The following is a 12,401-nucleotide window of genomic DNA, read 5'->3' on the forward strand; positions in this document are numbered from 1 at the left end:
AAGAGCTTGACATTCACATCACTTCGATTACACCAAATCCAAGGTTCTCTAAATCGAAGCTCACGCACTGTAGGGCATTTTTCTGAACTGGGACGATTAGAAGAATATATGATTGTATGATTCCATGAATACACAATGCTTACTGTATTATAATGTTAATCAAAACAAAGAGGTACAATTGGGGATTCAGAGACTGATTAATTAAGCCTAGAGAGTAAATACACAATAGCACAGTCTTTACATGCAAGTAACGGACAAGATTTTGAGTCGACATCCTATTCAGTAAGCTTCTCGAAGTAAGTCTGAATCATTTTAGAATGAAGAAATCACACAGTATTCACCTTAAAAATATAAACGCTGAATTCATAATTTCATATCTCAGTTCAGTACACTAGGGCCTTTGCTGGTTTGGAGAAAAGTTTGACATTTGGGGAATTATGCCTATATTATTTTGTGCCTAAAGTTAAATTAAGTGTCAAAATGTCAATGTGTGGATTTACGAGGGTTTCTGTGCAATAACGTACTGTTTTCAGCTGGGTGTAGGAAGTCCTGGAGTCTCTACCCGGATTCCTGAGAAGCTCATGGTGACACATAAAACCTCAGTGTTGTTTTAGCATTTAGGCTTTATGACAGATTAAACAAGCAATCTATAATGTTTCCTGTCTATGCTAAGCTAGGCTAAGCATTTCCTAGTTTATTATTATATTGCAAGCAATTTCCTTGATGCATTTGTCTTAAAAGCTTCTTGTATTGTACATAAGCTTTGGGCTTCATCAGCATTAACAGAACAGACTAGCTCTGAAAACCCATGTCCACACTGAGTATGTTCATGTCTACAATAGGATTTGACTCACTGAAACACTCACCAAAATCAACATGAGAGCTGTTTTGGGTCAAAGAGGAGCAGCAAAAAACATGACGTTGTCTACTCTCAGTACAAGTGTGGATTCAAGACTTCAACAATGTTTTATGTTTAAACACTATCACAGTAAACATTGACACATGCAGCAGCCAAAGCTTTTATCAAGTGGGCAGTTCTCTGGTTTACACAGTTTAGTACTTCATCCGATTCCTTGCATGTTTGCTAAACCAAAATCAGTGTGCTGCTAACTAGATACAATGTGTTCTGTTTATTGTCATTATCAAGATGGTTTGAATGTGTGTTGCAGGTGTCCTATGTGTTAATGTATGTTTGTATGCAACCTGAGGGTACATTTGTTAATGTTACTGTAACAATGTGCAAGTTAAACATTTGGAAACCTGCGTGTACAGGTTTTGTGCATGCCACATATATGAAAAAGCTTTTGTAGAGTTTTCCAGAAGTGTTTTTACTTTAACAAGAGATGTTTACTGTTCTGCTGGTGTTTGGCTAGTGTGTAAAGTTAAGAAAGAATAGCCAGTAGTGTCTCAACTCTAAATATCATCTGGTGCAAAGTTTTACCAAGACAACTAAAGTAATCAGAGAGCAGAGCAACAAAATGCCAACAACAATACAAACAGACAATTAGGTTTGGGTCACTGACAACCTAGCTGTTCTTGAATAGGATGGGGATCGAGAAGTTAGGATTTAGAGTATTATGATGTTTATATGTTTCTAGGCGGTATACATAGGAGTTATGCTGTACAGAAGATGATTATATAGAGGCCTTCTTGTCTCCCTGCCTGGTGTTTACATTGTTTAAAACTTAAATAAAACACAAAAGATAATATAGTGGACAGGAAAGCGAGAGATAAACACCACCAAGTCCTCCACTTTCTTACTGAAACTTTTGCTGTTTGTTAACCCTATTAACATTGTTTTCATGACTGTCAGGTTTCTGTTTATTTTATCTCAGCTTCAAGTGTGCCAAGAGGTATATACCTAGTGCGGTATATACATTATGTTTGCTGTAAATTCTGGGTGACATGTTGGTGCTTCGCTTCAAGTTTTATCACAGACCAGCAAGACTAAGACCGTTTACAATTTTTACAAAATGAAGAAAGAAAATGTACTTCGTCACAACATATAGTAAAACGTTTCTTTTATGAAATTAGAGGCTGTTAAATACTAAACATTAACATGCGGTATCTCTGATGCATTATTTACCACGGCACAGTTCATTGGGGTTAGTGAGTGAGATTGCTGACATAGCTTAAAAGGCCCAATAAGCTTCTCAGAAATCCAGTTACATCAGAAAACTGTGGGTTTCTCATCTCTTATTATAGGAGTAAAGATGTGGGTTGTTTCATTTATTGTAAATGTTGGGATTGATGTCTGGGTTTTGATCAGGCATTTATTTTAAATATCCTTTGTAACTTTTACCTCAAACAAATGTATCATTGTGTTCTGTTAAAGAAGTATTTTAAAGCGCAGTACATAAGAATAAAAAAACACAACCCACAGAGTCAGGGATATCCCACAGAACATTACTCTGATCAGGAGCGCCATCTTGTGGATATTGTCTGGAAAATAGATTATTCTGGTCTCAATCTCAGTAGTTAAAACATGGCCTGTGTGTTCAAATCACAATTAAAATGTTATCCCCCAAAGCATAATAGATAGATATATATTTGTATCTAAATATTTGTATTTGTCCAATTGGCATTAATTGTATTGATTAAGAAAGTCTTTATAACATATTCCATTTACGTGTTTATATACTCTTTTAATTTTATTTTACTTTCATGTTTTTCACGATTCTATTGCATTATTTTATTTCTATTCTCTTATTTCTTTCAGTATTTGTATTGGTTTTATTTAATTTATTTTCTGTATACATTATTTTGCATTGTTTTTCATTGCCAAACCTACACTGTAGCTACTGTGCATATGACAATAAAGCCTTTGAATCTTGAATCCATGTACAGTATTACAAGAAGTGAGGTTGTGGCGTAATAGGGTCCAAGACAAACTAGTTTACTTATCGCAGTATTAAAAAAGGCATTTATCTTCTATATATATTTGGCCATTTTTATGACAGCCAAACTTAATGTATATACTTAATACTGAGTTTTAGGTTTGAGTCAGAAAATGTGTTTTGCCTCCAAAGTTTTCCAGTGGTTTTGAGAGGGAAAGTTAAGTAAACCAAGTGAAGCGAAGAGAAGACATGAAGCCACTGCAGAGCTCTGATCACATCCTTATTCAGTGCATCCGTAAGCCCTTTAAACACTGTCTGCTTCCTTGTGACCTGGTTTCACAATGATGCCTTTATCAAGATCACTCGACCTACTTGCCCATCCTTACTATCCAAACATGTCATCTGACGTCGCCATGGAGACCACATGTTCTGGAGCATCGGCCAGCAGATGGCGGCATAAACAAGGTGTCCTCCTGAAAGGATCTTCGCTTGGACTTCTGCAGGGTTCGACTGACAGACACAATGACGCAGCTATCTCTGCTTTTGGCTTGGAAACTGTCAGTATATTTAGCACATAGTTTAAAATTAGAGCTCAGCACATGGGAAGTATATTAAGCTGGCAGTTCAAATAAATATCTGCAGAGTCACACAAACTGAACTCAGCACACATACAATATGTCCAAGAGTGTGTGTGATGTCAGGGGGACTGATTTAAATTTAGTAAGGAGTAATGGATAAGTGTATTTCTTTTTTTAATTTTAAAATATGCTAAGTAAGTATTGTTAAGTAACCCAATCAGTACTTGCATTATATTACATCTCAACAGAACAATGTAGTTGTATAACATCTGCACTTTTTGTTCTCTGTGTGCCAGGCTTCAACAGGGGCAGGTTGGTAAGCTTTCAGCTTTAGTAGATTTAGTAGATTAAATGTAAGTGTAAATCTGAGCTGATCAACTGCTTTCTGCCAATGTCATTAGAAAGTATGATGAAAAATGTTCTCCAGCAATGTTAGGAAAACACACAGCTAATGTCAGTCATGTTGGTCACCATTAAAATCAGTTTTATGCTGATTCAGATTGAATGATTTTGACAATGTGATATCTGCACCCTTGCTGCAAATTTGTGGTACAGTGTGTGTCGTGGCAGTGTAATAAAAAGCTTGTGTTTCAAAATGTAAGCAAAAAAAAGATAGAGAAGGAAGTGCAAACACAATGTGTAAAACTACCACTTAGTGAGGATCCACTGACAGCACACAGTTTACATGTTGGTCCATCTCTTTAACCTACTAAGCATATTGTATTGGGTAGTTTATAGGCTTTACTCGTCATGTGAATTAGTGGGGGCTGCATATGAAATGTTAAAAAAATGTGGGAAAATAGTCAGAAAACGTTTAGTTGTCTGACAAATTACCTGTAACTATACGATTCTTTATTTTCGTTATGTAATCTTTAAATGCTTTTAATCAATTGTCAAACTGTTTTTTTTAAAGCTGTTTGTAGTGCAAACTGTAATAGAAACACAAATATTACCTGATACCAATGACATGATACATGCACAGAAATACTTGCTCCCAACCGAGTCACATGAAATACAACTTTAAAATAATTTAACAAAAGAAAACATTTTTGCGTAATTGAAGAGTAATTGTACTACAAATAGATTTCCCCCATTAAGAAACATGCCAAAGTATTATAAAAATGCCAAACATGTATTTAAGCACCTACAAAAGCTTTTCAGAAAATGAAAGTCAACATGCTGTTTTTAGTAAGCCTACATACCCGTCTCAGACTCAAGCTGCAGGTATTTGTGGCCAGCCTGCAGCAAATTCCTTAAATGTCACATTACATGGGTTTCATAGAGTGTGGCCATTCTCTGCTGGCGAGGAGCGGTTTAGCTTTCCATCTGTGCTAGTTTCACATTTGTTTGGATTCGAATGGACAAGACACAGCACAGGAGAGACACAAGAGAGGGAAATGAGGGTGAGAAAGGGGGGACAATGACAGTCATACTGTTTGTTAGCAAGCGCTGCTGTGTGGCTATGTGCATCTCGCACTGCACATGTAGCATATGTATGCATGTCCTTTGTTCTGTATGATGAGGTTGCTGGTAGGTAACATCCTCTCCTTCAGGCTAAATTAGAGTCAGACTAAACTGGAAGAGCTAATGCAACATGACAGTCAGCCTGGTCTGCCAAACTGTCTCAGCACACAGTCAAACCAGCACTGGCAACTAAAACCAAAGCAACTCTCAAGACAAGAGCAAATATGACAAGAGTCACATGCAAGCTGCTCAATCCTGGTTTCATGTTAAACAATTCATTAAAAAGCATCAAAGCAGACCCCTAATATTTCTGTCATATATGCAGTCACTGATACAGTAACTAAACTAAACCCCTACTGAGCAATACTCAAAACCACACTGTGTACTTGTGACCCAGTTGCAGATCAGACCCACTCCTATTACAATTAGCCATGTGTTTTAAAGGGCCAGTGTGTAGGATCTGGCAACATCTAGCATTACTTTCACAAATTGCAACCAAATGAATACTCCTTTGCTCACCCGTCCCTTTACATGATGCAATATTGAGCCGCTAAGCAAAATCCCAGTAATGTCGTAGTATCTTTCAGACCATCCTAACTATAGCACTTTCAGGACCAACACAATTCAGGCAGCATCTGCCAAAGTTTTACAAGCATGTGGGACAACTGCAATAGCCTCAAAGTGAAGCAACATGTGAATGTTTATCTGATCAGTTCTGGGCTACTGTACAAAGTCAAACGGTGAAAAATGATGGAAGCAGTCCTGTTCCCTATGTACAGTAAATATGAAACAAAAAAATATCCCCCTAAAAAAAAACTACTGCGGCTTTAAAGAAAAACATGTTAACTGTACGGTATAATAACTCAGTAGTATTAAGAGATTGGGATTATTTAGAGGAAAAAAAACAAATTGACTAAGTTTTCCAGGCAGCAGCTGCAATCATACAAGAGTTTATAGGCCTCTGATATTCTCTCATCTGTATTCTAACACTGATTCTCTCTGCCTGTAATGTGATCTTGTCTTGTCTTGTTTCTCTCTCCTTGTGCAACCCATGGTGTGTTGTGCAAAGCAGTGCGCTGTATGACAGAGCAACAGTAGATAAGGGCCAGAGAGCAGCAGGTGGGCTGCCAGGGCGCAGCAGGGCTCATCTTTCCCCTCATCTGCAGCACACCAGTCCCGTGCAGTATGAGCTTACACTATCTTCATGTCTAGAGAAGTTGGACTCTGTTTTTCTCTGACTATTTTTTTTTACATTTTTCTCCCTCTTTTTGTGTTTCCTAGATGCAGACAGACAGACAGACCAACACACATATCTCAGCAGTGAGGGCTGGGCCTTTGTCCTGGGCAGCCAGTTTGTTCTTGTTCTCCTGTGTTTTACAGTACAAGTTACATAAGCAAACAGCCTGTGAGCAGCTGCTTTTAGAATGGATTTCAGGGAGTGTTCTCTTTCACATGCAAGCACATACATACATACATACAGAACATGTTGGCCGAGATTCTGAAACACTGTACACACGAAACAAAAGTGACATTTTTTTCAGTCCGTGTCATATTAGCGTGTGTGATAGCAAGGCGTCATTGAAGGATGTTTCCTTGCCCTTGGTGTCTGTCTAGGCTAGACAGCTCTGACGAGGGCTCCAGATGGGGACTGAAGGGGAGGCTGGGAAGAAAGACAGGGGTCTGGCGGGAGGGAGAAAAGTAAACAGGAATGTAGGAGAAGATGAGTAAAATTAAAGTGGAGGCAAGGCAAAAAAAAAACAAAAGATGAAAGGCACAAGGAAGACAGAAGAAAAATAATATGATGTATAAGAAAAAAAAAAGAGTAAGTGGGCATATGTGTGTGTGTGTGTGTGTGTGTGTGTGTGTGTGTGTGTGTGTGTGTGTGTGTGTGTGTGTGTGTGTGTGTGTGTATGTATATGTGTATGCGTGTGTGTGTGCATGCAGTACAAGACTCCCCGGAAAAATACCAGCCCTCTTCCTCACGTCCTTCACAAATCTCTGTATCTTAGCTGCCACCCTTCTTGTCTGCCCTATGTCTTTCATTCCTCTCGTTCTTTTTCTCACTTCAGGTCGCTTCCTTCAATTTACACTACAGCAATAAAAGTGTAAAAAAGTAGAACAGTCTCAAGATGTCACTGTGCTTGATTTGCATTAATTAACTCTGAATGTGGACTTTTGTTGTACTTGGGAAATGAAACAGCCTGTACCTGAGACTTATAAAAGTTATATTTTAATTCCTTCGTCAGGCTAAAAAAAAGCAGCACCTTTCCATAAAACCCTTTCAAACTTGACATCCAACCTTAACTTGGATGGTAAATAAATTATTAAATTCAAATATTGGATTTGAGAAGTACAACCCACTCTTTTGTGTTTAATAACAGAGAAACTTTGTGATAATATTTAAGTTTGTAAAACATAATTAAAAACATGGTTCTGTACTCTGATTAGTACCTGTTGTTTAAGCTAGTGAATAACTGGCTATTTATGGAAGCAGGAAGCAAGCTTCTGATGAGTCACTGCTAATTCTTAAAGAACTAGCTACAGGCAAAGTGCAATTCACAGTCTAATTACCTACATACTGAACACAAGCAGATGACAGAGACAAAATACATACATATTCTATTGAGAACAGAATACGAATTAAAAAGTCTTTGTATGCCAAGTTATTTAGAACACGTAACAAGTCAAATTTTCCATAAGGATGAGTCATGATCAGTGCCGGGAGTTTCCAGTGTTATGTTGCCTTGGTATACCCAGATCTAAAAATGTACCTATTTCAGTTTACAAATATTTGGTGTTTTCAGCCCAGTGCACACAAGCATGATAAATCTGTATCAAAAAATTAAGTTGTAGATTCCATCAAGAAATGTTATACAAAACTGATAAATGTGTTGTGATGCAAGCATGTGGCTATTTCCTAGAATTAGTAGTTACCATTATAAACCAGCATCAAACTTGCAAAAGTATCAGTATCAAAAATTTTGTTTTTTGGCCAGCACTCAAGCAATGACGAGGCAGAAAGCCTCGACTGTCTTGTTTAGTTCCAGTCAAAACTACAACTCAAGGTTGTAGGAAAGATATTTCTCAGCACAAAGAGTTCCCCCTCAGCTGCGGAGGGTAAACTGATTAGTCAGGAATATTTCAGAAGCGCTTGTGTGGAGTAAGTTTTAGTGAAATAAACACTTAAAGGGACACCTGTTGTGCCTTAATCAGCTTACTGTAATGTAAAGTCAGACAGGTTAATGTGGCAGGAAACCGAATGAGGTTCACCTCACTCCAGCTCAGTAAAAACTGTCTGATTGCTCGTTTTAAGAACATCGCAGAACTTTGCAGAAGCAATGCAGTGTGCAACCTGCTTCATCTGTTGTTTGTCTATGAGATATTCTTTCTCTCTTGAAGGTACAACAAGGTTATGTTGTGTAAACACTGGTTGGACACCTAAGCACTAAAACCTTTAACAAAACCTCAGAAAACTGGAAAAAACAACAACTGAAATGACTGATTTATCAGTAAGAAAGAAAAATGCAAGAGTAATACTACTAATTATGATGTCATTATGCTCTGTCGGGTACCTTTCATCAACTTTTTCAAAAGCATCAAGGATACTAGGAATATGTATTGTCAGAGTTGTACAACAACATAAAGTTTAATTCCCATTTAAAGTGTCTGTGCATCTTCATATGACAGCAAACCTTTACACCCCTACTGCCGTGATCAAACTGCTTCTCAATCCTTCTCAAAGACAACGGCTAGCAGTGGTGGGAAAAAAACCTTCCATTAAACGTTTGATAAATCAGCAAACAAGTGTACCTTTAAAATGTCTAAATAACGGATCTTTACTTGTATTTCTAACATTTATGTTAGACAGAATGACAGAATTTTGAAATTACTGAAAAAAGCAATCCCATTTCTCCAACCGGTCCCAACGTAATGTGTTGCTGCCAAACACTGACTGTTAGCAGTTAGAGGGAAAACTGAAAATTCCAGGCAAAGCATCAAGACACCACACTTTATCTGCCTGTTACACATACAAAGTCAAACAATTTCCAACACTCCTGTCATGTCATCTTTCCAAGTGAAAGCTACTGCTCCGCCACCAGCTATTCCCTGTGTGTCATTCGCTCTGTCTGCATGCATGTCTGGGCATGTCGCAGAAGGCCTGACCCACCCAAGTCTGGATCCGACTGCCTACATGACTGCTTTCCTGGTCGGTGTGAAGGGGTAGAGAGGGGTTAGGGCTAATGGAGCGACAAGATGGGAAGTGGAGACGGAGAGAGGGGGGAAGGGAGAGAGGGAAGTGGAATGGGGGGGCAGGGTTCTCAGGACGAAGGGAAAATGTGGGTCAACACAGTCAAAGCCCTGTCACATGTTCCAGTCAGCTGGAATCTGGCCTCCAGTCCAAACCAAGTTATGTAAGAGGTTATTGATCAGTAAGAGTGACAGTCGGGTGGAGGCATCTTGCTGGTGTCACAGCTTGGAAAGCTGGCATGTCAGAGTATTGCCGGAGGTTCCTATTAACTGTTCCGAACTAATCAAACGAATATGACAATTTTAGGGGGAAATGGAATAGCTAGACAATATTAATATTTAATCTAGCAAGCAAGCCCTGGCACTCTTGATACATAGAGAGAGAATGTGCCGGAGAGTGTCCTGTCAGCTCTAATAGCGACCACTTGTCACTACCACGTCCTCCCTATCGCAGTGATGTCATCAGTTTCGACGGCCACAGTTCAGCCAGCCTGTCTGCATCTATTAGCTTCAACAGTCACATCTACTACTTCTCTCTTTTTAGTAAGAGAGAGCTGCATTACAGAGGAATGAGGGTGTTTGGATCAGACTGTCTGAGGATAATGTGTTCCTTTTCCATCAGCAAGGCTAATCATATCAGTAGGTAGGCCTTGGCCCTGCATGTGGCAACCAAGATAAACCTTATGGAAATGCTGTTCTCGGGCATGAGTGCACTTTGCTGTGGCCACCTCGTCCTTACTTGCAAAAGGGATCAGAGTTCCTGGTCTGCTGTGAAGAGTAGAGATTAACAAGTAGAATGATATAACTGGCCAAAGTTACCCTTTAAACTGAAAATACTGCTACACTGGCAGAACAGAGGTTAATGTCAGCTGGGACCTTTGCATAATATATTGTGGTTTATTCGGGTTACAGTTATGATCAAGCATTATGTATAAAATGGCTGGATGGGGATCACATGACTCAATAAGAAACCACCATTTTCTGGCTCAATCTATGAAGACAGAGGATGACTTCTTAAAGGGGTCAGGGTTCATGCGAGAGCAGTTCCTGGAACAAACCAACTCAACATGGAGAGGTGACGGGGACCGAGGGTTACAGTTCAGTGACTGCAGGAGAGTATAGAGAGCACAGAAAGGAGAGCACGAGGAGGACTGCACTTTGGACCAATGTGTTATTCACTGGGAACAGACTTATTCCTTTATCTTATATTTCGATGACTGGTAGGGAAACTGTCTGTACATTCACCTTGTATCATGAAAAGATAAATAGTGATCTGAAACTCATTCACCGACATATTTTCCAACAAGATCTTCAGTTCACCTTTGCCCTAAATTCTCTTACTTGTCTTTGCATTTGCAGAGAGCAACTGACAATTATGGTAAGGAATGTACTGAACCTTTGTTAAGTATTTTCCACAGGGTTAAAAAAAATATCGCTTGCCGTGGTTGAACATCACTTGGATTTCAGCATATCTTTCATGCTGTGTTTTAGAATAAAGGAGAAAATTAACATTCCAGAAAGGTCACTGGGTCTGTAACACTGGCATTTACATGAAATCATTTTGTTTTGCATCCGTTATCAGGATACCGGGATTGTGTCACAGGTAGCCATCTGCTTGACAAAAACTAAAAGGAATTAGGGGAGATTAGACAAAAGTTCAATTTGTTATGCGTATCAGTGCTAACAGCACATTTCTTTATTTAATCCTACAAAAGAAAGTGAAAATCGTATTTCCCAAAGGGTCTGTGCACTTAATGACACAAAAGTGTGAACTACGTCTTTAAGAGGCCGCTTCTTCTCTTGCAGTGGAAGCTGGGATGCTGTAGATGGCTGCAGTTGCTGAATTACTGCTAGTCACACTATATATATTTAGCCTGTATCTTGTCACAGAGGTGTGCTATGCTGACTGTTGCAGGCCTGACCAGAACAATACTCAGGAGTATATGTGCCCCGTGGCCTAATGGAAGTTTCCACTGCTGCTCACAGACTGCTCAGTGTTACAGTTTAGAGAGGAAGAATGAACAGTGCCTGACCAGATCATAATGTGGGTCATTCAATCCATAACAGAGCTGAAAGGGCTAAATCATTATCAACAGCAAATCTGTGCACCAGTGTCAGTATGACTCAGCCAGAGATATTGGAGGAAAGAGGTTAGAGGAAGGGAAGAATAAAATAGATTATTATTGAATGAAATTAAAACCGGTTTTAGAATGATGTTCTCTAGAGAGGGACTTAAAATACAAAATCAGGTCAAAACTAAATTAACACATTTCATGACATAGAGGCCATTCATTATGCCAGCATGGATATCAAAGTTAGTTAGATGAAGAATAAGATCCTGATGCCAAGGTTGTTCTAAAACAAGTATACAGTATATTCCAATGAATGCCTGGGACACATTTTGTGATCTGCACAAGAGGGAGGGAGTGAACACTTGGCCTGATTTTGAAAGTGCATTTTTCAGCTTCCTTCGAGAGGGCTGCAAGTCAGAACACTGGCCCTTTAAATCGCTGCAAAGTGTCATCTCACACGCACTCAACTTTGCTGAGTCACTGGGTTCAGACTGCTTTTGTAACCTCCAGCCAGCAGGGCTCCTCATTGGCTTCGGTCTCCACACAGCACTCCACGTGGTTGGCTGCCAGCACTACTAATCAGTTTTTTTTTCGCTAGAGGTATTTCTTAAAGTGATAGGTGTGCTACCCTTACCCTGTGACTAATGTCTAACTGACATTCAGAGAGGACCACATCCAAAAAGCCCACACTAGTTCAGTTTGAAAAGTTGTAAGGAAGACAGCTCTCAAGGGAAAAACAGTATGTGTTGTAGTGGTGGCAGGTGAACAAAGATGGCAAATCAGAGCAGCACTAGAGTAAAGACCCAGACAAAAGAATAGTTGTAAAGTATGTGACATCCAAAAAGACCTTTAAGGAGTTCATCTGATGTCAGAAACTGAAATTATGACATTGAAGAAACCTCAAAGGTTAATATCACACCTTGTTCAGAGGTTTATAGGTGGGCAATAATTGATTGAAAAGTCTTAACACTTGTATTCAAAGTAGGTAAAGAGTGTCATAATCACTTTAACTTGTTATTGTCAAATTCTACTTTTTATAACCAGAACCTAATTTTCAGTACAGTAGCTACAAAAAGTTAACAGAAACTAAGAAAACACTAACTTTTATACTTATAAGTGGCATCAGCTTTTGTTTGTTGCAATTTTCCGTCACCTTATATTTTGAGTAATAAAGCTATGCAGTTATTAGTGAGCTCAAATAT

The 12,401-nt window shown here is 39.0% G+C and overlaps 1 long non-coding RNA gene across 1 annotated transcript in view; it reads right to left on the bottom strand.

The window, feature by feature from the left end:
* LOC134879721 (uncharacterized) overlaps positions 1-12,401 on the bottom strand; it is a 53,417-nt gene that overhangs the window by 4,687 nt on the left and 36,329 nt on the right. The gene's annotated exons all lie outside the window — the stretch shown is intronic.

This window comes from Eleginops maclovinus, chromosome 18 (assembly GCF_036324505.1).
Source record: "Eleginops maclovinus isolate JMC-PN-2008 ecotype Puerto Natales chromosome 18, JC_Emac_rtc_rv5, whole genome shotgun sequence".
NCBI classification, from domain to species: Eukaryota; Metazoa; Chordata; class Actinopteri; order Perciformes; family Eleginopidae; genus Eleginops; species Eleginops maclovinus.